This window comes from Canis lupus, chromosome 12 (genome assembly GCF_011100685.1).
Source record: "Canis lupus familiaris isolate Mischka breed German Shepherd chromosome 12, alternate assembly UU_Cfam_GSD_1.0, whole genome shotgun sequence".
Lineage (NCBI taxonomy): Eukaryota > Metazoa > Chordata > Mammalia > Carnivora > Canidae > Canis > Canis lupus.
Genome location: NC_049233.1, coordinates 7068451 through 7096053, shown reverse-complemented (window position 1 = coordinate 7096053; position 27603 = coordinate 7068451). Strand labels below are relative to the sequence as shown.

The window sequence follows — 27603 nt, the reverse complement described above, 5'->3', positions numbered from 1 at the left end:
CTCAAGACTGCCTCAAGTATCTCTGAATTTCTAATGTCTTACTTTATAACCTTCCTACTGTTGTAAACACCTTTATAATTTTGTCATCAGTGTAAAAACACAGGCTGCTACATGGGTACTGTAAGAGCAGTGGCCTGGGAGGAAAAGGCCTGGCTTGAATGTGTGACCTCCCATTTGGGTGTTCTTACCCTTCATTAAAATAAAGTGGGTTACTTAGACCAGTGACCTATGACATTTTAGGAGTCTAAGATCACACAGTAATATAATCATATATGATCTAATAAGATAACTACTAAACTCTCCATTATTTCTAGGTTAACTACCTACTAAAACCTTCTGATGGAGACTATTTCCTAACTTTCTAGTTTTCTCACTCTGGAACATTTTTCTGAGATCTTTGTTGAAGGCATACACTGTGATGGTCTAATACTAAATATCATAAAGGGATGGCCTGTGATTTCTTTAAGAACCATTCCAATTATAGGACTTGTTTTCAACGGTTTTAAATGTTAAAAGGTATCACTGACTCTTATTTAACTGGTTTTCTTATCACTTTGGAATTCTTTGTATTACCACTTTACCAACCCAATCCTACTCCTACACTGAATTTCCACAGCTATTTACTTTCCTTAAGAAAATTATCTTGCCACCTCTCTGGGCTCAGACCTGGTTGGCGGCAACACGGCCAAACGCACCAAGAAGGTCGGAATCGTGGGTAAACACGAGACCTGTTATGGGGCCTCCCTCAGGAAGATGGTGAAGAAGATTGAGATTAGCCAGCACGCCAAGTACACCTGCTACTTCTGTGGCAAAACCAAGATGAAAAGGAGAGCAGCGGGCATCTGGCACTGTGGCTCCTGCATGAAGACCATAGCAGGTGGCACCTGGACCTACATACAACACCACTTCTGCCATCACAGTAAAGTCTGCCAGCAGAAGACTGAAGGAGTTGAAAGACCAGTAGAAGCTCCACCATTTGCATTGGCAGCCTATAATAAATGGGTTAATTTATATAATAAAAAATTTTTTTGATTTTTAAAAAGAAAATTATCTTGCCTTGACCCTGCTGAATACCTATTATATATATCCAGCAACGTTTTTTAAATCTCAGATATTTTAAATTTTAATCCAGTTGTCTATTGAATCACCTATCCCACACAAACTTGATGTCATTCATGAACGTAATGAGCATCTTCTGTGTGCCACCATTTAAGACTCTGGTGAAAATATTAAAAAACTCAGGACACATCTGATAGAATTCAACTTAGATTGCATTGCCCCCCTCCCCAGTACTGAGGGCTGGTGCAGAGTCATGGTAAATTGTCTAAGAAGAGCTTAATAATCATAGATCCATTTACTTTCCAGGCCAGAGAGCCTGCTACTTTTCATAGACATAAAAGCTACCTTAACCAACACAAGAAAACTATGAAAGGCTATATCATCTGGCAAAAAACAGACCCATAGCAGATAAGCTACACTAGGCACCTTAAAATGGTGAGTCTGGGCATCCCTGGGTGGCGCAGCAGTTTAGCGCCTGCCTTTGGCCCAGGGCGCGATCCTGGAGACCTGGGATCGAATCCCACGTCGGGCTCCCGGTGCATGGAGCCTGCTTCTCCTGCCTATGTCTCTGCCTCTCTCTCTCTCTCTCTCTCTCTCTCTCTCTCTCTGTGACTATCATAAATAAAAATAAAAATAAAATGGTGAGTCTGCAGCAGCAGCATCTTCTTCAAAGAATACAGCAGTAGTTTCCTTTGCACAACTGCATTCAATTGGCTCTATTAACTAATGCTGGAGACCCTCCATAAAACAGACACGCCCACAGCTTGTCAGATGCTCTCCCAATCAGCAGAGCGTTTATCCAATACAGTGGCTTATTTCCACTCCTATCAGTTAAGCTGAAGCCTCATGAAGAACTAGTTGTTTTTTGTTCCCAGATCTGTCTATGCCTAATAACTATGCCGAGTTTACTTGTTGCTGTGATCAGAGCTGACTACCTAAACCTTTAAGTGCAAAAAGAAAGTATTATTTCTATGAAATCTATGTTGAATACTTTGAATAGATAAAAGTCATGTTGCTATTTTAAAAAAAGAATGCTGGGGATCCCTGGGTGGCTCAGTTGTTTAGCGCCTGCCTTCGGCCCAGGGCGTGATCCTGGAGTCCTGGGATCGAGTCCCACGTCGGGCTCCCTGCCTGGGGGCCTGCTTCTCCCTCTGTGTCTCTGCCTCTCTCTCTATGTCTCTCATGAATAAATAAATAAAATCTTTAAAAAAAAAAAGAATGCTGTCATATTAGGCATAGGCAAGACAACTTTAAAGACTGAAGAACAAATCATAAAAACCTAGTGATCTCAGGTTGCTTCGCAAAAGTCTTTATAGTCTCACTCCACTTAATGAGACCAAATTGGGACATTAATTAACAAATACTTATTTAGGTACCATGTGCTAGTTACCAACAAGGTTAAATGAGTTAACCATTTTAAGCTAGCATGTGTTTTAGAACTATTAACGCAATGCTATTATTGGCATTTTGCACATAGGAAAACTGAGGCACAGAGAAGTTGTAAGTAACTTGCCTAAGTTCACATTTCAGTAAGAGGCAAATGAGGCTTCTAGCCCAGAAAGGCTAGTCCTAGAGGCCATATTCCTAATATATTTAACCATCACAAATGACGTATTATTTGTGTGACTTATATAGCCATAAAAAAGGTCTTAAGCCTACTGCAAAAAATACAAACTATATACATCTGTGTTTTAAATTAACCTAAAGTGTCTAATTTATTTTTTAAGCATTCCATGCTTTAATACATTTTTTTTCACTTACCTATCAGTCTTACTAGAGTAAGAGACAACTGGTATACATGTGCCATGTGGTGGGTCAAGCCAGCCACAAACCACAAAGATAGAGTCAATGGTTTCACATTAATTACAGAGATTATTGACATACCATATTCTCCTTTCCCAAGAAAAGAAAGAAAAGTATTTACAGGTTTAAATATAACATTCTGAGAATCTACCCATGATTAATCAGCATATTAGCAATTTCAGAATGCACAGAGAACAAAATTAGCAACTCTACCAAAATCTTTAAAAAACAAACATGCAGAAAAAATGTAAACTATATATGAAATTCTTAATATTAAGAAACATATTTGGGGTTTTTTGGCAAATTAGTTGATATATGTTTACTCATAAAGTTGTCCCTTCTTACTAGATTCCATTAATTTCTCTACTATCTTGCTCTGTTGACTACTATAAACTGCAATCAAATATCAAAAGCAACTTCTAAAACATAAAATCCATCTCCACATCTTACATGCTACTATAATAAATTTCTCTCTGAAACTGTAAGTACAAATATAACTCATCAAGGAGACATCTGGAATATATTTATCCATGCATAGAAACCTAAGAAAGCAGAAAATGCCTTTTCAACTACACCACTAATAAAGTTATTTTTTAAAAGAATTCTATGCACCCTCCTCCATATAGTAACTACTTTTAGCAATGATACTAAAGCTATTACCACTAATAAAGTTATTTTTTTTAATTTTTTTTTAATTTTTATTTATTTATGATAGGCACACAGTGAGAGAGAGAGAGGCAGAGACACAGGCAGAGGGAGAAGCAGGCTCCATGCACCGGAAGCCTGACGTGGGATTTGATCCTGGGTCTCCAGGATCGCGCCCTGGGCCAAAGGCAGGCGCTAAACCGCTGCGCCACCCAGGGATCCCTAATAAAGTTATTTTTTAAAAGAATTCTATGCACCCTCCTCCATATAGTAACTACTTTTAGCAATGATACTAAAGCTATTAAGTAAAAAGTTACTGAAAAACAAGACAATATATGGTCTCAAAGTTTCCTCCCACAAACTACTTGCTAAATACAAAAAGATGTATTCATAACAAGAGGTAAAGCATGGGTAGCAAATGTTAACAATCAGTGAATCTAGGTAAGGCATATATAAACATTCATTATACATATATAAAAAAATAATATACATTGTATTTATTATCTCAACCTGTCTGTAGACTTGAAACTTTTCTAAGTAAAAAGCTGAGGCAGGATGTCCACACAAAGACTTGTACATAAACATTCATCATCATTCATAATAGCCAGAAACTAGAAGCAATTCATTTTTTTTTTTGAGATTTTATTTATTTATTCATGAGAGACAGAGAGAGGCAGAAACACAGGCAGAGGGAGAAGCAGGCTCCATGCAGGGAGCCCGACGTGGGACTCGATCCTGGGTCTCCAGGATCACACCCTAGGCCGAAGGTGGCGCTAAACCGCTGAGCCACCCAGGCTGCCCACTAGAAGCAATTCAAATACCCATCAACTGGTTAATGGAAAAATGAAATGTGACAATATCCATAGATTAAGCAATAAAAAGGAACACACTATGGATACATGCTACAAGGATGATGAACCTTGAAAACATTAATCTCAGTGAAAGACGCTAATCTTCTTTCTACATATTATGACTACATTTATGTGAAAAATATCAAGAAAAGACAAATCTAGAAACAGTGGTGAGGAAACTTTTCAAGGTGCTATAAATGTTCTAAAACTGAATCTGGTAATGGTGGTACAACACTATAAATTTACTAAAAATCATCAAACTATATAGTTACAATGAGTACATTTTATGGTATGTAAATTATACTTCAATAAACTTGTTAACAAAAAAGTTGAGAAAGGTACATCTTATGAATTAAAAAAGAATCAATATAAAAGAATGATAATCTGTAAAGGAAGAAATGTGGTTATCTGCTAGTGCAGACTAGAGGCAGGGAGTAAGGCATGAGGCTACACTATACAATTAAATTGTACAATTGTGGGATCCCTGGGTGGCGCAGCGGTTTAGCGCCTGCCTTTGGCCCAGGGCGCGATCCTGGAGACCCCGGATCGAATCCCACATCGGGTTCCCGGTGCATGGAGCCTGCTTCTCCCTCTGCCTATGTCTCTGCCTCTCTCTTTCTCTCTCTGTGTGACTATCATAAATAAATAAAAATTAAAAAAAAAAAAAAAAAAAAACAATTGTACAATTAGAGTTACATTTCTACAAAAAATAGATAAAAATAAAACATTCATTCAAATGTTACTTCAAAGTAAAGAACTCCAATCCTTTACTGTTATATTCAAATATATTTTATATTCCCAAACAAGCCCCCTAAAGATGGCACATTAATTTTATAATTAAAAGATACTGCTTTCAACAACAAAAAGAAAAAACCCAACTGAAAAATGGGCAAACAACCTGAAAAGACATTTCTCCAAAGAAGATATACAAATGGCCAGCAAGCCCATTGAAAAGATGTCTAATGTCTTTAGTTTAGTTATCAGCAAAACGCAAATCTAAAGTAAAATGAGATATACTTCATACCTAATTGGATGACTATAATAAAAAATAGTGTTGGCCACGGTATGCCAACACATTGCTAGTGGGATGTAAGAGGGCACATCTACCCTGGAAAATAGATTGGTAGTTCCCTCAATAAATTAAATATAGAATTACCACATGAATCAAAGAACTGAAAACAAGTGTTCAAACAAATATTTGTACATGCATGTATGTGGCAGTACTAGTCATAAGAGCCAAAGGGTGGAAAAAACTCGAATGTTCATCAACTGACGAATGCTTAAACAAATTATGGTATATAAGCATACAATGGATTACTACCCAGCCATAAAAAGGAATGAAGTACTGATACATGCTACACCAGAGAAGGGACCTTAAAAACATACAAAATGAAAGAAACCAGACACAAGGGTCACAGGTTGTAGAATTCCATTCGCACGAAGTATACAAAATAAGCAAATCCACAAAGACAGAAACATTAGTGATTGCCAGGGTCTGGGGAGCGTACAGAGAATAGAGACGGACTGTTTAAGGAAGGGATACAGATCCCCCTTTCATCCTTTTGGGATGATGAAAATGTTCTGAAACTAGAAAGTGGTGATGACCGCACAACAATGTGAATACAGTAAATGCCACTGAATTATACACTTCAAAATAGTTTAAAATGGTGGATTTTATACGTCTTTTACCATAATTTACAAAAACTGCCTGTGAGTGTATGTATGTATACACACACACACGATACTTACCTTGAATTTATTATAATTTTTATACTTATTTTGGCTTTTATGTATATTTTAGAGCATATAATAGGTATGCCTTAAAATCTAACATTTATTGAGCACCTACTACATGTAAGATACATGCTAGGCATTTTTTGTGCATTTTAATCCTTAAAAACCTATACAGTAGGTAGGTATTGTTATTCCCAAAATATTTCTTTTCAAAAATTTTATTTGACAGAGAGAGAGAAACGGAGAGAACAAGCAGAGGAAGCAGCAGAGGGAGACAGAGAAGCAGCCTCCCATCTGAGCAGGGAGACCCCTCAGGGCCAAATCCCAGGACCCTGGGATCGTGACCTGAGCCAAAGGCAGATGCTTAGCCACCCAGGCACCCCATCCCCAATTTATGTATAGGAAACCAAGGCCCAAAGAAATAAGGCAGCAAGTAAGAGGTTACAAACATTTTTAAGGTTAACTCAAATATAAGAAGAGAAGAGACCAAATGATTTCTAAGGCACCTTGCAATAATACAACACTGTGAATATGTCACGAGAAAAAAAAAGAAAATCATATCTTTCCTCAAACTTTCTTGACAGAAGATCTCTGGTGAAATATGGACAGAGAGTCAACATTAGTCCTAAAAAGAATTTCAATATGACATATGCTAACTATTTCTTTCCTTACTATGCTGGTTACTTCCAGAGAACCCAAAAAGTCCAAGAGAATTGTCACCACTCATTTCAAAGTAAATCACGAAGTAGGGCAGGAGGAGTGGCTGTACATAAACACCCAAGTAACGGAATAAAAAAAGTCTCCCTAGACTTAGTGAATCAAAATCTTGGTTGATGCCTAAGGGGTTTTTTTTAAAGTTGAGGTGAACAGGGATGCCTGGGTGGCTCAGCAGTTGAGCGTCTGCCTTCAGCTCAGGGCATGATCCCTGAGATCAAGTCCCAACAATGGGCTCCCCACATGGAGCCTGCTTCTCCTCTGCCTATGTCTCTGCCTCTCTCTCTCTCTATGTCTCTCATGAATAAATAAATAATAAATAAATAATATTTATAAATAAATATTAAATTTATTAATAAACTTATAAATAAATCTTAATAAAATAAAAATAAATAATAAATGTTTATTTTAAATATTAAATAAATAAAATCTTTTAAAAAATAAATAAATAAATAGAATCTTAAAAAAAAAAAACGTTGAGATGAACAGAAACAGAAAACTTAGAAGTTACCATAGCTGGGACGCCTGGATGGCTCAGCGGTTGAGCGTCTGCCTTTGGATCAGGGCATGATCCCGGTTCCAGGATTGAGTCCCACATCGGGCCGCCTGCGAGGAGCCTACTTCTCCCTCTGCCTGTGTCTCTGCCTCTCTCTCTGTGTCTCTCATGAATAAATAAATAAAATCTTTAAGAAAAAAATTTTTTTTAAGAAATTGCCATAGCCAATTGAGAAAAAAAATTTTTAGGCAAACAGAACAAGTAAGCCTAGTCCAATTAGCACTCAGATTTTAAATTTTAGAGTACAGTTATCAGACTTACTACAGTAATTTTTTAACTATATTATTTTCATTTCAAACGGCATGTCTTGGCAGCCCGAGTGGCTCAGCGGTTTAGCGCCACCTTCAGCCCAGGGCCTGATCCTGGAGACCCAGAATGGAGTCCCACATCAGGCTCCCAGCATGGAGCCTGCTTCTCCCTCTGCCTGTGTCTCTGCCCCCCTCCCCTGTGTCTCATTAATAAATAAAATCTTAAAAAAAAAAAAAAAAAGGCATGTCTCTAACCAAAATACACTTGAATCTTTGCATTAATTCATGATATTTGGCCTATCAAATTGTACCTATAATGCCTTTAAGAATCTTATAAATTCTAGCTGTGTATGTATATACATGTATTATTATGTAAGTATGTATATGTACACACACATTTTATTAGTAACCTTACACAAAATTTAGCATGGTGCCTGACAATCTAGCCTCAAAATGTTTTCAAACACACAAGCACACAAATAAATTCTATTAAAATTTACTGACACCCACATTATGTGCCAGGCACTGTGCTAGGTGCTATGAACAAGCCAGGAACAAGACATACTCTCACAACACTATCAGAAAGGATATCTGTCATTAAGCAGGCTGCTGTGGAAGTATCCACCCCTTTCCATCATTTCCCTCATTTTACTTTTAGATGTGAACATTCTGCTTCATCCTTCCCTAGGGCATTATAGGATTCTCACTTTGTCATATCCCTTTAAATTCCAATTTTCATTTTACATGGGGAAAATGTACATCCACGTAGCCTCCATTACTATTTCAAAGCAATTGGAAAAATCCCAGAATCCCCATTTCCATTGGGCTGAGACTTTCCAATATGCCTAATAATGATACTTTATGACCTAGAAGTTCCAATGAATTGGTAGTAAGAAAACATTGATCTGCTTCAGTGGCACTGTAATTGGAATGGTGATTAAATGCATCATGTTAAATTTACCCTGGGCCTTTTCCAGTGTGGCAAACATAAAATGACCTATCAGCATCAGCAGAGCCTAAACCACTCTTTCCTTCTTAAAATGATACTTTTCCTGTATGTCAAAGGTGCTATGTTTGAGCTTCTCCATTAATAATTAGGTGGCATAACACAACAAACTGTATACACCCTTATAGGCTACCAAAGGATGTACCTTGCCCAACATGGTTTACTGTATTTAGCAACTTGGGAAAACCATATGTATGTCAGAGCAGTGCATTTGCACCACTATAGTTAATGGTCTGTCAGCATTTCCATTATAAAGCAATTTTCAAAGGTTTATTGCTCTGCTGAAGAATTTGCTCTGAGCTGAAATTTGGCATTCCAGAAAAGCAAAAACTGTAGCCTGTAGTTGTTTATTCCCTTCCAAGTAGGCCAAGTAGTTTGTTTTTTTTTTTAAGTTAATCTATCCCTTTATTTCAGAATTTCCTCATATAGCCCTTTGGGAATATCCACAGAACAAAACTTCAACACCTCACAAAGCGACTATTGTTGGGTAATAGGAGCTAGCAAGTTGAAGGTACAGAGCACATAGATTCCAACTTATTTATGGAATTATTTTTAAAAAGCAAGCATATTTTTGATGAACAAATTTCAAGTTTAAAAACGTTTTCATCAATTCTATCTACTTAAATTATTCACACTATTAGAATATACTACCACTGATATTAAAATCAATGGGTGACTTTAAAATTCTCATCTATTATTAAACCTTTTATCTTCCAAGAAACATAATAGCTACTAGTGACCTAGTGTGAATTTTACATACTCTCAATTCTCTCCCGCCCTACTAGTTAAAAGGAATAAATGCTGTAAGTAAAAGCTAGGTAGCAGGAAAGATTTATACAGTAGATAGAGAAACTCTGAAGGTAACTTAGAAAATTCAGAAAACAAGGATCATCCCCTGAATGACAAAGTGCACAGAAAACAACTATGGTAACCTAGAAGATTGGTACATTAGAAGATTGGTACATTAGTGATAAACAATTTTATTCAATCTCTGGTAACTTTTCTATTAGTCTAAAAGCTTGCCAGAATATTTCGTGTTTCAAACAAAGAAGAAATCAACTATTTCAGTCTTTTGGTTTCTTGTTACTGAATCTACCTTGAAAGCTCCAATATTTACACTTTAAATTACAAGGGTATTCAATTATACAAATAATTATAATTTTCACACAACTCTACACGATGAATAGAGTAGTTATAAAAATGGTTTTCTAAGCTTAAAAACTTTTACTACGTACAAATAAAGAACCTCTAAAACTAGAGATCAGTGATCAACCTTTTAAAAATGTATACATTTTAGAGAAGTGTAAAGATTCATCCTAAATTACTACTGATACAGCTTAATATATTTTGCCAGTTTTCCAACTTTATATTACTGAAGACAACTATAATCTCAAATTATTAATATAATATGAAACCATTTCCACACAAAATAACACAGAATAATGTTTGTCAGATGGCAGATAAACGGGATCCAATTCATGATTATCACTAATGGAAATATGGGCACGAATGCATTAGACCAGGGGGAAGGGTGTAAAAAAACAGTAAAAGATACAGACAAAATATTATGATTTTTACTGATGTTACAGTCTTTTCATAACATTTTATATTCAGATTCCAAATTAATCCCACCTCTACCTTTGCCAGGCATTAAATCTGCCAAATTAACAAGTATAAAAACTAAAGCCAAAAAAAGTTATTTACCAAGGAAAAACAATAGAATACTGAAGATTAACCCTCAGTAATGCCAGTGTTATAAGTTAACTGGATTGACAGAATCTGACATCTAGGTAAAAAATTAAGTTACTTTTATCTTTTGCACAAAGTGTTAGTTAGTGGCCCCGGCTAGATGGTCCCTCCGGTAGTTAACCCAAGGACCTGTGAATCCTTTTGGTATTTTAAGAGAAACCTCAAGAAAGCCTGCAGTGGCCGGTTCCAATGTAATAATGGAGGCAGCAACCTAGCAAATGGTGTTGGCCATCACACCTTCACCCAGCCTCAATGCTCTTTTTCAAGGCACTGAAGTTTCTTTAAAAGGCTTAACAGAAACAAGTGGCAGTTAGTCATTGATGATTTCATTTCCATGTTAGAAAGACAAACACAAACACAGCCTTATTAAGCAGTAAGCAGGATTGTAAATAAAAGCATAGGAGCTTTATCACCTATATTTTCTTCCAGGAGTTTTATGGTTTCAGGTCTTATATTCAAGTCTTTAATCCATTTTGAGTGAATTTTTATAGAGTGTAAGAAGTGGTCTAGTTCATTCTTTTACAAGTGGCTGTCCAATTTTCCTAATACCATTTATCAAAAGGACTGACCTTTCCCTGTTGTTTATTCTTGCTTTCTTTGTTGTAAATTTAAAAATCGCCATAAGCTCCATGACATCAGGACCAGCAATTCTTTTTTAATCTAATTCCAAAGGCAAGGGAAACAAAAGCTAAAATAAACAAATGGGGCTATATAAAACTAAAATGCTTCACACAGTCAAGGACATCATCAACAAAATGAAAAGGCAACCTGCTGACTGGTGAGAAATGTTTCCAAGTCATGTATTTTATAAGGAGTTTATATCCAAAATACATAAAGAACTCATACAATTAAAACACACACACACACACACACACACACACACAATCCCATTTTTAAAAATGGGCAGAGAATCTGAATAAACATTTTTCCAAAGAAAACATATAGATGGCTAACAGGCAAATGAAAAGATGCTCAATATCACTAATCATCAGGAAAATACAAATTAAAATCACAACAAGGTATCACCTCACATCTGTCATAATGGATATCATCAAAAAGACAAAAGATAAGTGTTGGTGAGGATGTAGAGGAAAGGGAACCCTTGTACATTAGTGGCAGGACTATAAATTGGTGGAGCCACTATGGAAAACACTGTATGGAGGTTCCTCAAAAAAATCAAGAGAGAGCTACCATACAATCCAGCAATTCCACTACTGGATATATATCCAAACAAAATGAAAACACGAATCTAAAAAGATAAATGCACCTATATCTTCAACACAGCATAATTTATAATAGCCAAGACATGGAAACAACCTAAATATCCACTGATGGATGAATGGAAAAAGAAGATAAGATGTACATATTCAGCCATTTAGTAAAAAGAATGAAAAAAGAAATCTTATCATTTGTTACAACATGGAGGACCTTTAGGATATTATGCTAACTGAAGTCAGACAGAGAAAGACAAAACCACATGATTCACTTATTTGTGAATCTAAAAAACAAAACCAAAACAAAACCCAGACTCAGAGACACAGAGAACAAATTGGTAGTTGCCACAGAAGAGGTGAATGGTTAATGAAATGGGTGAAGAAAATTAAGAAGCACAAAATTCCAGTTATAAGTCATGAGAATGTAATGTACGCAGGTTATAATAGAAAATATGACACTGACTTTGTAACATGACAGATGGTAACTAGACTTACTGTCATGAGCATTTCACAACATACAAATGTCAAATCACTGTTATATACCTGTAATTCGTGTATGTCAATTACACCTCAAAAAATTTTTAAAAATAACAACAATGAGTTTTACCATAAAAGTTTGATAACTTTTAATCTCCTACCCACTTGCCACTCAAAATTCCCTTGCTTTCTCAGGAAGTCCTTTTCCTTAATATATTAGTAGGAATTACAATTAAAGAACCACATGTCATTTTTTTAATAAGAAGGTCCTGACCACAGAGAAAGGACCAGAATGGACTGTGGAAAAGAGGGTAGCTCCCTGCTCCCCCCTCATCTCTAACAAAATATAGCACCCTCTTTCAAAAAAATTATTCTTATAAATGTATCACATGATAAAAAATTCAAAAGGCACTAAATAAAGAGTATTAGTGAAAATATGTCTCATTCCTACCCCTGTCTGCCAGATGCCCAGATCCTATTAGAAGCAGCCACTAGTACCAGGTTATTGTAGATTCTTTCCAGAGGTATCCTATTTTAAAATATATCTCCTGTCCTCCAAACCTCAGTATTCCCTAGCCTGTCTGTATGCTTTATTTTTCTAATATTATCTGTTATTTACTATTATATACTTAATTACTTTATTCTTGCCCCATTTCTACCCCACAACAAGAATAAAAGAGATATTTCCAGAGCATGGAACAATGAGTAGAACATAATAGAATCCTGACAAGTATGTGCTGAATGAGTTAATAACCTCATCATTACAAATACTAGTAACAAGCAAGTTATCTATTCTTTACAAAATACTGATGCTTTTCCAAAAAAGCAAAAAAAAAAAAAAACTATAGAACACACAGTGAACTCTGCTTAGGGAGCTAAGTCAGCTTAAGAATATCTAAAGTTGCAAACATTCAATATTGCCCGTTTTTTAAGATTATAAATTTTACACTGGCTTTGTACATAAAAGGAAGTCTACTTAAACACCACTTTTATGATTACTTTCCCTTGAGATTTTCTCAAAAATGAGATGTCCTCTGCAAGTCTACCTAAGGGAGTAAAATCTTAAATGGTAAAGTACAATCTCAGGAACACTGAAAAGATAGTTTGCTACGTATTTCTTTTCAGAATAAAGTATAAGTACATTATAAATAAAAACATTAATAAGTATAGGAAGAGGGATGCCTGGGTCACTCAATTGGTTGGGCATCTAACTCATGTTTCAGTTCATAACATGAGCTCAAGGTCCTGAGACTGAGCCCCACTACAGGCTCTGCTCAGCATGGAGTCTGCTTGAGATTCTCTCCCTCTTTTGCTCTCTCCCCCTCTGCTCCTTCTCTTGCTCCCGTGTGTGTGTGTGTGTGTGTGTGTGTGTACTCTCTCCCTCTCTCAAATAAGCAAAATGAATAAAATCTTTAAAAAAAATAAGTATGGGAAGAAATCTTCACACATATGAAGAGACATGTATTACAGACTTTCTACAACACTGTTTCAAATAGTTAAGTAAATAATAGTTAAAACAAGAGTGGCAAAAACATGAATATCTCTAGAAGTATGCTATTATCTATGGAGTACAATATTAAGCTATCCAAAAGAATGATGTAATTCCACTCATGCTAATATGGAATAATCTAGGAGATATAGATCACAAGAAGTTGAACAGTATATACAGTACATACCCAAATGTATATTACTTAAATATCTGTTTATGGAATGAATAATTCAGAGATGAAAGTTATAGCATAGGGAATATACTTTGTGGTACTGTAATAGCATTGTATGGTGACCAATGGTAGCCACACTTGTGGTGTCTAGAGCATAAAGTATAGAGTTGTCAAATCCCTGTGATGTATACCCAAACTATCATTCAATTAAAAAAATTAAAATTTGGGGTGCCTGACTGGCTCAGTCAGTAGAGCTTGAGACTCTTGATCTCAGGGTTGTGAGTCTGAGCTTAACCTGGGAATGGGGATTACAATTAATTATTTTGAAAATTAATGTATAACTGTTAAGCACAATATAACATGGAAAGATAACCCCCATCAAAAAATACCTGGTAAGAGATTGCTGCAGGGTAATGGAACCTTGAATTGGGGTTAAAAACATTTACTTTTCACTGTAAATAACTTGGAACTGCTTGAATTTTTGCCATATGAATGCTGTTTTTTCAAAATAGAGGGGGAAATTACAGAATAAGGAAATCTTACTTGAAATATGGAAAGATAATGGACATCTCTGGTATCATTAGGCATAAGAGCTAAAGTTAGATCAATCTCATTAATCTCTTATTTCAACTATTACCTTATATATACAATTTAAATTCAAATATACATCTAAATTGGACAAATGAATAAAGAGTTCTGAGATCCAGAGTCCCATGCTCTTTCAACTGAGCCAGTCAGGCAATGCAAAAATTTCTTAAACACAGAAAGACAAAAATTTCTTAAACACAGGTAGGCAAAAATTTCTTAAACAAAAAAAGCAATTATCACATAAAACAATGATAAACTGTAATTCATTAAAATTAAGAACTTCTGTTCTTCAAAACACTAAGAAAATGAAAAGTAAACCACAGATTGGAAGAAGATAGCTGCAGTTCATATAATAAGTGTTTGTAAGTGTGTGTGTGTGTGTGTATGCATATGTAAAATATATAAAGAATTCCTATAAATCAGTAAGACAACTGATATCCAGATTTAAAATGGACAAACACCTGAAGAGGCACTTTAAAAATGTGGATACGTATGTGGTCAATAAGCAAATGTAGAACTGCTCAACATCAGACAATAGAGAATGCAAATTAAAATCACAATATAATACCAACAGAATGGCAAAAATTAAAAAGGCTGAAAAGATCCAAATGTTCAGAAAGGTGTAGACTGGAATTCTAATACATTGTTGCTGGTAAACTGGAATTCTAATACATTGTTGCTGGTAAACTGGTATAGTCAACCATGGAAAGAGCTAAGCATACATAATCTATGACTCACCAATTCTCCCCTATGTATATACCCAAAAGAATTGAGACTGATTTCTACCAAGAAACATGTGAAGCAATGTTCATTAACAGTGTAATCCATAACAAAGATTGAGAATAGCTCAAATGTCCACCCACAGGAGAACAAATATATAAGCTGTTCTATTTTCACAGAATGGAATGAGAACTGCTACCATAAGCAACCACAAAGATGAACCTTTCAGACAAAATTCTGAGGAAAAGAAACTAGAAACAAAGAACTTATTCTACTTTTTGATGTATAAAACAGGTAAAACTGGGCAGCCCCCGGTGGCTCAGCAGTTTAGCGCTGCCTTGAGCCCAAGGCCTGATCCTGGGGACCCGAGATCGAGTCCCACGTCAGGCTCCCTGCATGGAGCCTGCTTCTCCCTCTGCCTCTCTCTCATGAATGAATAAATAAAATAATAAATAAATAAATAAATAAATAAATAAATAAATAAATAAATAAATAAATAAATGTAAAACTGAATCTATGATGACAGAAATTTAAATAGTAGATACCTATAGAGGTAGCTTTGCCTAGGACAGGGCAGAGAGTCTACAGGGGCACCAGAAATGTTATCTGGATTTAGGTGGTGATTTCAATGATATACAGATACAAACACAGACTGTGAAAATTCACTGACTTGTAAATTTAACATCATATACCTTACCACAGGTAAGTCATACCTAAATTTTAAAAGAGGATATATTATGAATAGTATTCTGGCAATACATTTGAAACGTAGATAAATTTCTAGGGTGGAAAAAAACTTACCAAAACTGAGAATAACTAGAAAATCTAACTAAATCCTGTAACTAATAAAGAAATAAATCCATAATTTAAATTCTTCCAATAAAGAAACCTTCAAATCCAGATTGCTTTACTGTGTGGCAATCTATGCCAAGTTAATAAGTCAGTAATAAACACTCAGCAGAGAATGGAAAGAGAAAAACACTGGTCTATTCCTTTGATGACACTAGCATAATCTTAATGCCAAAAACCAAACAAATGCATTACAGATGATAGACAGACAGATAAACAGAGCAGCCTCATTCATGAACAGGGATGCAATAAATTTAAGTAAAAATTGGTGAGCCAAAATAAGCAACAAAAGAACATTACAGCACAATAAACTGGGTTTATTCTGGGAACCTCAGGTTGGTTTAATACCCAAATGTCAATATAATATACCACATTAAGAAAATAGAAGAGAAAAAGAGCATCCCAGCAAATGAAGAAAAATTAGGTAAAAATTGACACACATCCATGATTTTTCAAAATTCATTTAAGAATAGAAGTGATCTTTCTTAATCAGAAAAAGGGTACTATAAAAAAATTCTTGGGCAGCCCTTGGTGGCTCAGTGGTTTAGTGCCGCCTTCAGCCCAGGGCCTGATCCTGGGGACCTGGGATCGAGTCCCACATCGGGCTCCCTGCATGGAGCCTGCTTCTCACTCTGCCTGTGTCTCTCTGCCTCCCTCTCTCTCTCTCTGTGTGTGTCTCTCATGAATAAACAGATGGAATCTTTATTAAAAAAAAAAATTCTTCAGATAAAACCAGCAAGGAATATCATACAATGGTGAAACACTGAAAGCTTTCTGTTTCAGAATACAAGTAAAATTGTTATCACAACATTTATACATCTGTTCAAATATACAAGACAGTCCAGTCAGTGCAAAAGAGAGAACCAAATAAAAGGTATAAGAATTTAAAAGATAGAAATAAATTAATCCATAGAGTAAATGACTATATAAGTAGAAAATATGTACAAAAAAACTATTCTGCAAGCTATAATACAGCTGACAAAAATTTAGGAAAACCTAAATAAATGAAGATACCATGTTTATGGTTGAAAGATGCAATAAAAACCGTTCTTCCCAAATCTAAAATTACCAATGTAATCGCAACCAAAATTCCAAACAATTTTTATAAGAAAATTAACAAGATGATTCTAAAATTTTTTTTTAAGATTTTATTTATTTATTCATGAGAGACAGAGAGAGGCAGAGAGAAGCAGGCTCTACGCAGGGACTCAATCCCAGGTCTCCAGGATCAGGCCCTGGGCTGAAGGCGGTGCTAAACCACTGAGCCACCCAGGCTGCCCTGATTCTAAAATCTATATGGAAATTCAAATGACTCAAAACAGCCAAATCAATCATGAGGAAAAACAAAGTTGGAAGACTTACTCTATCAGATATCAAGAGTGAACAAGTATAGACAAATAAAGTAATACATTTGAATAGAAAATCCAGAACAAGACCACATGCATGGACATTTGCTTTATAAGGAAGGCGTTACTGCACAACAGTCACAGAAAGAGGATTTTTTTTTTTTCAGTAAACAAATGATGTAGGCCCATTAAATATCTATATGGAATAGAATGAATCTTGGTCCTTTCCTCACATCATATAAACTAATTAGTTCCAGGTGGATTACAGATCTAAGTGTGAAAGACAAAACAACAGAGCTCAAAAATGGTAACAGAAGAAAAATGCCCTCATGTGCTCTAGAGAAAGATTTCTTATAAGTCATAAAATACTAGCCATAAAGAATCACTATGCTGGAATACATCAAAATTATCTTTCATCCATAGAACAGCTCTTCATTGACAGAGTACAAACAGCAAACTACAGATTAAGAAAAACTATAGCACACACAACACAACACAAAATGTGTAAAACTGACAAGCCAAAAGAAAAAGGGGCTAATAAGACCTTAAACAAATACTTCAAAGAGGATATTTTTAATTTTTGAAAAATAACGCAGTAATCAGGGAAATGTAAAATAAAACCATAATATAATATGACACTATCAAGAGAATAATATCAAAAAGAACTGGGACATCTGGATGGCTCAGCGGTTATGTGTATGCCTTCGGTCAGGGCATGATCCCGGGATCCAGGATCAAGTCCCACATCGGGCTCCCAGGGAGCCCTGCTTCTCCCTCTGCCTGTGTCTCTGCCTCCCTCTCTCTGTGTCTCTCATGAATAAATAAATAAAATCTTAAAAACTGTAAGAAGTCAGACTTGAGAGGGTACATAATAGGTTTCTGGGATACAACCAATGATCTATTTTGTGTTCTGGGCGTGGTTACACAAGAATTCAATTTGTGACAGTTCACTGAGATAGTGTACAGTTCACATCAGTAGTGTACAATTTTCTGTGTGTGTGTATGTATATATATATACACACAGAATATATATACATATATATGTGCATATATACACATATTTGCTATATATACACACGTTATATATGTACGTGTGTGTATATATATATAATTATATATATATGATTTCACACAAAAGAAATGAAAAAAGGTGAAGACCGAGACAGAGGAACAAGAACCAAATTTACCATACTCCTACCTCAACAACAAAAACAAACATAAAACATGTGGAACAAAGGTTCTCAAGAAAATGAAGGTCATCAGAAATGAAAAGTCACATCAGAAAATGAAGGTCACGAATCACTCAGAGACTATAAATAAATAAAATGAGCTTCTGATTTCCCCTTTTTACTGAGAGTATATTCAGGCCACAGCCAAGGACACAAGAACCTAAGAGGACAAAGGCAGCTAGAGTTTTCAGAGCAGTAACAAGAAAGAAGACGGCTACAAAGAGAACTGTGAAGGTCTGCAGAGGGTCCTCTGTGAATATTTAGCTGAGTATTTATCAGTGTGTTCATCACGTGTTCACATGAGAAAGAGATAAGAACCACAAAAGGATTAGTGGCAACAACAGCTACTGCTCTCATGGAGCCTGGAACGGTGTGTTTTCTGTTCCCATTAGTCAGAATGGAAACCTTGTAATTCCTAGGACATTGGATAGAGTACTTAGAAAAGCTTTGGATCAGTAGTGGAGTAAGTGAACCTTAATGCTGATTTGGTACAGCCTAAAAAACAGTTTAAGAGATGTGAAAGGATCAAACTTTCAAAGAAACTGAACTGCATTCAAAGCAAAGCTCAAGAATCTGCCTCTCTCTCTCTCTCTCATGAATAAATAAATAAAATCTTTTTTAAAAAAAGAATATTTCTAAGAATAAAAAATACCTTATCATCCAACCAGGTAAAATTAATAGTGTCTGATATATAACAAAAATTACAATTAGCATGCAAAGAACAGGAAAATATGACCCCAAAACAGGAAAAATTAAAGCAGTCAAAACCAATCCAGAATTGATACAGACGATAGAATCAGTAGCTGACAACATTAAAACAATTATTACACTGCATTCTATGGGGCGCCTGGGTGGCTCATTGGTTGAGTGTTCAACTCTTGATCTCAGCGTCATGAGTTCAAGACCCATGTCATTAAAAACAAAAATTAAAACAATTATTGTAACTATATTCTGTTATAGTAAAAAAAGTAGGGACTTAGAAGATACAAAGATGAATCAAATTGAATGTAGTAAACTACACTGTCTCGAGATGAAAAATACACTGGGTCTTTTATAGCAGAGTAGACACTGCAGAAGAAAAGATAAATAATCCTGAAGACATAGCAATAATAAATACAAAGAAAGAAGGGGGGGGATGAAGAAAGGAAAAGAACAAGATACAAGTAAGAAAACTTCAAAAGGCCTAATATACATATAACTAGAGTCTATGAAAGGATAGGAGGGAAACAAATATATTTGAAGAAAGAAGAGCAGGAGCATTTTAAAATTTTATTAAAACTATAAACCTATTGAACTAAAAAGCTCAAATAACCAAACTGAAATAATATAAAGAAAACTACACTGAAGTATATAGTAACAAAATTGCTTGAAACCAGTGATGACAAAAAAACAAAACAAAAACAAAAACAAAAAACTTAGAAGTAACCAGAAAAAAGACCCAGGAGAAAGATACAAACAACAGATTTCTCATTGGAAACAACACAAGCTAAAGGGCAGTGAAGCAATATCTCTAGAGCACTAAAAGAAAAAACTGTCAACCTAGAATTCAATATTTAACAAAAATATATTTCTAAAATGAAAGAGAAACAGATCTTTTCAGACATACAAAAAAAAAAAAATGGAGGAATTCCACACCAGAAGACCTACACTCAAAAAAATGTTAAAGATGGGATGCCTGGGTGGCTCCGTGGTTGAGTGCCTGCCTCGGGGCCCTGAGATCAAGTCCCACATGAGACTCCCCGCAACAAACCTTCTGCCTAGGTCTCTGTGTCTCTCATGAATAAATAAGTAAAATCTTTTTAAAAAAAAATTTTTTTACAGTATTTCAAGGAGTAAGAAAATGACATCAAATGGAAATATGGACCTACACAAAAGACTAAAGAACACGGAAACAATGACTATATGAATAAACTTTTTTTTAATAAACTTTTTTTTAATTACACATACCTCTTTAAAAAATTTTTAAAGCACAAATAACAACATACTATCAATTTTATAACATATGGAGAAGTAAGGATCCCAGGATCCCAGGACCCTGAGATCATGACCTGAGCCCAACCCAAGATTGGCCACTTAACTAAGCCACCCAGGAGCTTCAAAAATATATCCCATAAATATGCTTGAAATTAGATTTTAAGATATTCTCTCAGAGGAAGCATGTCCACGCCTCTAGCACAGTACATACGTGCTTCACCATGTTTCCACATGGTAACAATAACTTAAGTTCAAAAGCTGAACAGCAGAAGGTGCTTACACCACACATGAAGTTTATAGTACCACTTTACGGCAGACTACCATAGGATAAAAATAACCATTAAAATAACATTAAAAAATTATACCTGGCTGCCTTTTATCAAGTTGAGAAAGTTTCCCTCCACTAGCTTAGAGTATTTTTAATCATTAAAGGGTGCTGGATTTTATCAAATGCTTTTTCTGACTCTACTGAGATGATCATGTAATTGTTTCTTATTCTACTGATACATTACTTAATTTCAGATGTTGAAATAGTATTACATTCCTGACATAATCTCACCTGGTTGTTCTATAATTCTTTTTACATGTTACTAGTATTTAGTTGATTTTTATACCCACATTCCAAAGAAATATAACTATCTTTGGTTTTACATCAGGTAAAATAGTGGCCTCATAAAAAAAGAGTTGGGAAGTGCTCCTTCCTATTCTTTTTTTTTTTTTAAAGGATTTGTAAAGAATTGGCATTATTTAATTTTTCTTTAATTCTTCATTAGATAAATGTTTATCAATTCACTGATCCTTTCAAAGAACCAGCTTTTGGTTTCATTGATTTTCTCTACTATTTTCTATTATCTATTTCATTAACTTCTGCTCTAATCTTTATTGTTTCCTTCCTTCTGTTTGCTTTAGGTTTAGTTTGTTCTTCTTTTACCACTGTCTTAAGTGGGAAGACTAAAGTACTGACTTGAGATCTCTGTTCTTAGTACAGCCATTTACAAGCTATAAATTTCCCTGTAAGCACTATTTCAGCTGCACCCCATACATTCTGACATGTTGTATCTTCATTTTCATTCATCTCAAAGTATTTTCTGATTTCCTTTTTAATTTCCTCTTTGATCCATGGGTTATTCAGAGTATGCTGTTAATTTCCATATGGTGGTGAATTTTCCAAATTTCTTCCTACCATTGACCTCTAACATCATTCTACATGCTAGAAAATATATATTTATATTATTTCTAGCCTTTTAAACTTACTGGGGTTTGTTTTACCACCTAGCATAAATTCTATGCTAGAGAAGCCCATGTGCACTTGAGAATAATGTATATTCTATTTGGTGAGGTATTCTATAGATGTCTGGTAGGTAGGTCTAATTAGTGTATAGTGTTGTTCAAGTCTTCTGTTTCCTTGTTTTCTAACTGTTCTAAACATCAGTGAAAGTGAGGTTTTAAAGTTTTCCAATTATTATCGTTGAGTTGTCTATTTCTCCCTTCCTGTCAGTTTTGCTTCATATATTTTAGTTCTCTATTATGTGGAAATAACAGAAACACCCAACAACTCCTAAGTGGATAAACAAAATGTAGCATAATCACACAACAGAGTATCTGGCCATAAAAAGAAAGTAAGCATCATGCATGCTACAACACAGACGAACCTTGTAAACAGTATACTAGGTTAAAGAAGCCCATCCCAAAAAGAACAGATACTGTGATTCATTTCTATGAATCCTTCTAATGAGTTTCCTGAAGAATCTGTAGAAAAGGCAGATTCATGGGTGCCGAGGACTGCAGGGAAGGAGAAAAGATGAACTGGTAGGGAATGAGATCTAAAGCATACATAGCAAACGATCTAAAGCATCTCATAGCAAACATTTGCTTGGCTGCTGTAACGCTTTAACTGTTTTCCAGAATTCTGACAAAGTTAGTTCTGACAATTTCTTGCTTGTTTTTCAATGTGTCTGTAGAGACAAGTGTTTGGCATTGCCTGTCTCCATCATTTGCGCTGAAATCACTCTTGGGTTTACTTTTAAGATATTAAGCTGGGAGAAACTATCAAGAAAGTTTAAGCTGTTTCAAAATAAAAAGTGGGGATCCCTGGGTGGCGCCACGGTTTGGCGCCTGCCTTTGGCCCAGGGCGCGATCCTGGAGACCCGGGATCGAATCCCACGTTGGGCTCCCGGTGCATGGAGCCTGCTTCTCCCTCTCTCTCTCTCTCTCTCTCTCTCTGTGACTATCATAAATAAATAAAAATTAAAAAAAAAAATAAAAAATAAATAAAAAAATACAAAATAAAAAGTGAACTTAGAATAACTTCTGCTATTCTATATGTTGATGCTCAAATTCTCGGATCAAGAAGAACTCCAAGAATACCAGGACTCTTCTTCTCTTAAAAGGAAGTAAACTGATAAAACAATGTCTTTGTGAATCAGCAAAAATTGAACTAATCTCAAAGTACTAATTTAGCCATGATACTGTGCTCTGTGTAACTTCTATTATCTGATTACTTCCTGAAACTTACTATTAGTCATAATAATACATGTCAATTGTATTTGTGAAATCTTTTAAGGTATTCATAATCTAATTCATTCCGGACAACAACCAATGAGGTAGGACAAAAAAGGCAACTGTGTCTTAGAAGGGCATTCCTCTTTACACCACACAGAGGATAACACGGTCAAAAAAAAACCATTGGAAGCTCATGGTCTTCCATTCAACCTGCACCCTTCCCCTATGGATGCCCAAAAGTCCAAATATGAACAATCAGAGGTTACACATATAAATATCTCAAATTCAGTAACAGTTAACACTGTTAGGGACTCCAAATGAAGTGTTATTTATCTTAAAAGCAAAAAAAACACATATTCATTAGCTGTTAACAGGGAAAGGATTAATAAATGTCCATGTGTACATTCTTATTCAAAATTACTAATTCCGGGGCGCCTGGGTGGCTCAGGTGGTTAAGCATCTGCCTTCGGCTCAGGTCATGATCTCAGGGTCCTGGGATCAAGCCCTGAATCAGCTCCCTGCTCAGAGGGGAGTCTGCTTCTCCCTCTCCCTCTGCCCATCCCCCCCACCACCTTGTTCATGCTTGCTCTGTCACTCTCTCAAATAAATAAATAAAATCTTTAAAAAAAAAATTACTAATTCCACACTGATTCCAGCAAAGCAATGCTTATATGTGTTGTCAGCTGGAATATGAATACAAAAGGAACTAAAATCATTCTTGCTACTATGAGCAGCTTCATATACTTTCTAAATTCCTGTTTTTATCCTATCTAAAACTAAAAACTGAGTACCAAATGCAAGCAGTAATATAACAAACTACAAGGCTTAGTTGCTCAAATGAATTTATCGTGAAAAGTACCCTAAAGATGATGAATGGAACATGTCTTAACATGCCAAATCATTTCACTTTTCTAACTGAGCTACAAAAGTAATCAGGAAAAAAAATCAAACCATTGCTTAAAATATACTGTGTAGCTTCTAAAAAATGAACCATAGGTTTGAAATAGTAAAAAAATGTATTATACAATAAAGGTTATATCAACAAATAATACATTTTTTATTTTTTCAGGTCCAGCTGGTTACTGAATGATGGTTCGAATCAAATACTCTAGCCAGTAGGCAAGTATTATTTATATGAGTAATGCCCTGTGGTAAATAATTCCAGATTCACTAAGAAGGGCCCATAGTCCAATATCAAGGACAATGGATCTCAAAGGCATTTATTATTTTCTTCTCACCTTCCTTTGCCTTTCTTAACTGTAACACAGGAAAGAGTTATTAAATTCAATGCCTGAGCCTCTCAGACTGACCTCTCTTCTTGGTGAGGCAGATATTGTTGGTTACATACCCAATCTTTCCTCTTCACTTACAAAACCCCCATTTTCTTTTGGTGACCCTGAGCATAGTACTAGGGGAGAGATCAAGATTGGTCTGCCAGTATGGCATCCATTGTTCCTCTCTGCCAACAACTGACACAAATGGGGCTACATGACTCAGCTCTGGCAAATGAAATATGAAGGGAGGTTTCTGGAGATACAAGGTAGCAGAAGAGTTATCAGGAAAAGTTTTATTCCCTAATAATACAGGAGACAGAGCAAAAAGAAGTTCCTTTTTTTCCCCTTCTCCTTCCTCTTTGCTTCAGATGTCCTCATATGAAGGGGGATAGCTGGAGCTGCTGTTGTCATTTTATAACCAAAATGGAAGGGAACTGCACAGCTGTTGAACCCACCCTGGAACCAGAGATTCCAGACTTTTTGTTAAGTGAAATACTAAATGTCTGTGCCGTTTAAGCCCAAACTACTCAAAGGTTGGCCCATGGACTACTGCTAGTCTGCAAAGTGTGTGTTACCAGTCCACAACAATAATGCCTGACAGCAGGCATTCAGAAACTTTATAGCAATTTTATATTCCCACATTTTTACTGTATTTTACAAAATAAAACTCTGCAAGGAATTAAAAGTAAAATAACAACAACAACAACAACAAAACTGGTCCTTCACCACATGGTGGAAAAGCATTTGTTTAGGCCAATTGGGTAATAAGTTGGGTAATAAGTTACTTGCAACAAAAAACATCCAGGGACTCAGCAACATCCAAGAGAAAGCAGTATATGCAAGTCCTCTCACAGCCTCACCCATTTTAAGGGTAACCTTTCTGCAAATAACATACCAGGTGAAATTAAATAAAAATAGAAATGAGTATCATTTGGGGGATGGCATTCTGGTCTCTCGTGTAATCATTTATTTGTAAGGATCCCAGAACACTATGGAAAAGGAAAAGGGGAAGATGTGTAAAAAAATTCAATGCACATACAATCCAAATGATATGAAAAAATTAAGCTCTAAAGGAATAAAGCACAGATGATAAAATCATTATGCATTCCTGATGCCATAATTATACAACTACATTTCAGACATTAATTCTCTTTAGAATATAACATTATCTAACTTCATTAAACTAGTTCAGAGCTCAGTTGAGCTGATCCATTACAGCATCAGACTGAGCGATGTGACATTCAAACTTGTGAGGCTGGCTTTATATAAAATTAAGCAATGCATTATGCAAAACTGTTTTTTAACCCATCTATTAAAACTCTTCTTCTAAACACAATATCCAGAAATATAAAGTCATAGACTTAGTAATTACTAGGAAGATGTAACACAAGAAAAGACCTAATTTATGGTTCCACCTCATGGGGTTTTGTTTTTCTATTTAGTAAATTAGGAAAGTACTTAGGAAAAGGAGTCTATGAATGCCTTCTTAGGTCAGTCAAAAATGATAGATGAGACATACAAAGAGAAATCTCAACACAATGAAAAGCCCAATTGCACCTGAGATAGCATAACTTTACAAACGTCTGCAAATGCCCTTTATTTTTCAAAAGGCTATACATCGATTTCTCAAGGAATAATCCACATTCTGTAATCAGTAGCTAAAAGAGCTTGTCCTGAAATTATGGGTATAGTTAACAACTTAACTGCCTAATAAGATGCACTCTCACTGATTAAAAGTTTAACTATTAAACAAGGTAAACCCTATTGGGGGGGGCAAAAAATGCACATATGGTATACTTATAAAACCTGCATCTTACACCAAAGTCCTCCAATCTAAATAGAATCAAAACTCAAAATTTTATATTTAAATTGCCTTGGACTTGAAATGTGCCACAAAGAAAATTCTTTCATCAGGAAATACAATTTAAGGTGAGTTTTTTTCTTTTTACCACAAGTTTATTCCCACTACCAGAAGTCCCAATTTGATTATGTCTTTTCTCATAATATACATTAGGGTTACTGAACATATTTAAAAGATAAATATTTTTTTAAATCCTGATATAAAGCAAATGCTTTAGTTGGAACAAAGTACAAATTATTTTTATTTTAAAGAAGACACTTATGAAGATTACATATTTACTATAAAATTCTTACATATGTGTACTTTTATGAGAGAAATACTTCCACTATTCTGCAATTTCACTGCTTCCAAATCCAAGAACAAAATTTATACCTAGAATGACATTTTTTAAAAAGGAGCTTGTTTCACCATATCACCACACTTTCTAACTAATTAGAACACTCCTATACTTTATAGTTTTCATTAAGTCACCAGATTAAAGAACAGAAGCATGATGTACAACCAAGAGCTTCTTGATTGTAACATCCATAACATGGAATTCTTACTTGTAACATATACATGCGTATTGTATGTACATATAATGAGACATCTTAAGTTTTTTTAAGATAATGGTTTTCCTGACCAAAGGTGTGCTGAGCATAAAGCTGCTCTAAAAAAATTAAGCCTTAAAAAAAAAAAAAGCAAAACAAAAGCAAAACATTTGCTCAGTTGCTTCTGCTCAGAATTATATACTTTTACTCCTTTTTCTTGTTTTTAATCAATTAAGTGCTATCTTTTCAAAAAGTAGCCTCAAGGAAGTTGTTCCAAACACTAAAGCTGTTATTTGAAGGCAATATAAGCATTCTTCAAAACTGTCTTCAGATCTACATTTATAAACCATAAAAAGGAATTAACGTATGTGAAGACCAACTGCAAACCAGGCACTGAGACTTTTCACTTATCCCTCATACCAATTCTGTAGGGTGGATATGCTCTTAGTTTTAGAAATAAGGATGGATCCCTAGGTGGCGCAGCGGTTTAGCGCCTGCCTTTGGCCCAGGGCGCGATGCTGGAGACCCGGGATCGAATCCCACGTCGGGCTCCCGGTGCATGGAGCCTGCTTCTCCCTCTGCCTGTGTCTCTGCCTCTCTCTCTCTCTCTCTCTGTGTGACTATCATAAATAAATAAAAATTAAAAAAAAAAAACCTATTGGGGGAAAAAAGTAGAGATATAACAACACTTTATAAAAAAAAAAAAAAAAAGAAATAAGGAAACCAAGGTCAGGCAAGTCCTGTGGCTGCACGCTCTACCAATTGAGCCAGTCAGGCCCCTCTCCTGTTCATCATTGAATAAGGTCCAGCCCAAAAACTGGGCTGATGTAGTCCTGGCCCTCATCTCTAATGTCAAAAGGAGGATAAAGATCCAAACTCTAAACAAATGGGGATGGGGATGGTGTACAGACCAGTAATGTTTAGGATCTCTGGATTAACACAGGAGTCCCGCTCATTTCTACATTCCTCCTCCAGTGGACAAGTAGAGCAACAGGGAGCAACCCCTAAGACTA

General features: G+C 35.5%; 1 protein-coding gene and 1 pseudogene across 3 annotated transcripts in view; one reads left to right on the top strand and one right to left on the bottom strand.

The window, feature by feature from the left end:
• ZFAND3 (zinc finger AN1-type containing 3) overlaps nt 1-27603 on the bottom strand; it is a 324904-nt gene that overhangs the window by 230187 nt on the left and 67114 nt on the right. The window lies entirely within an intron of this gene.
• Nucleotides 112-964, top strand: LOC106559559 (annotated as a pseudogene).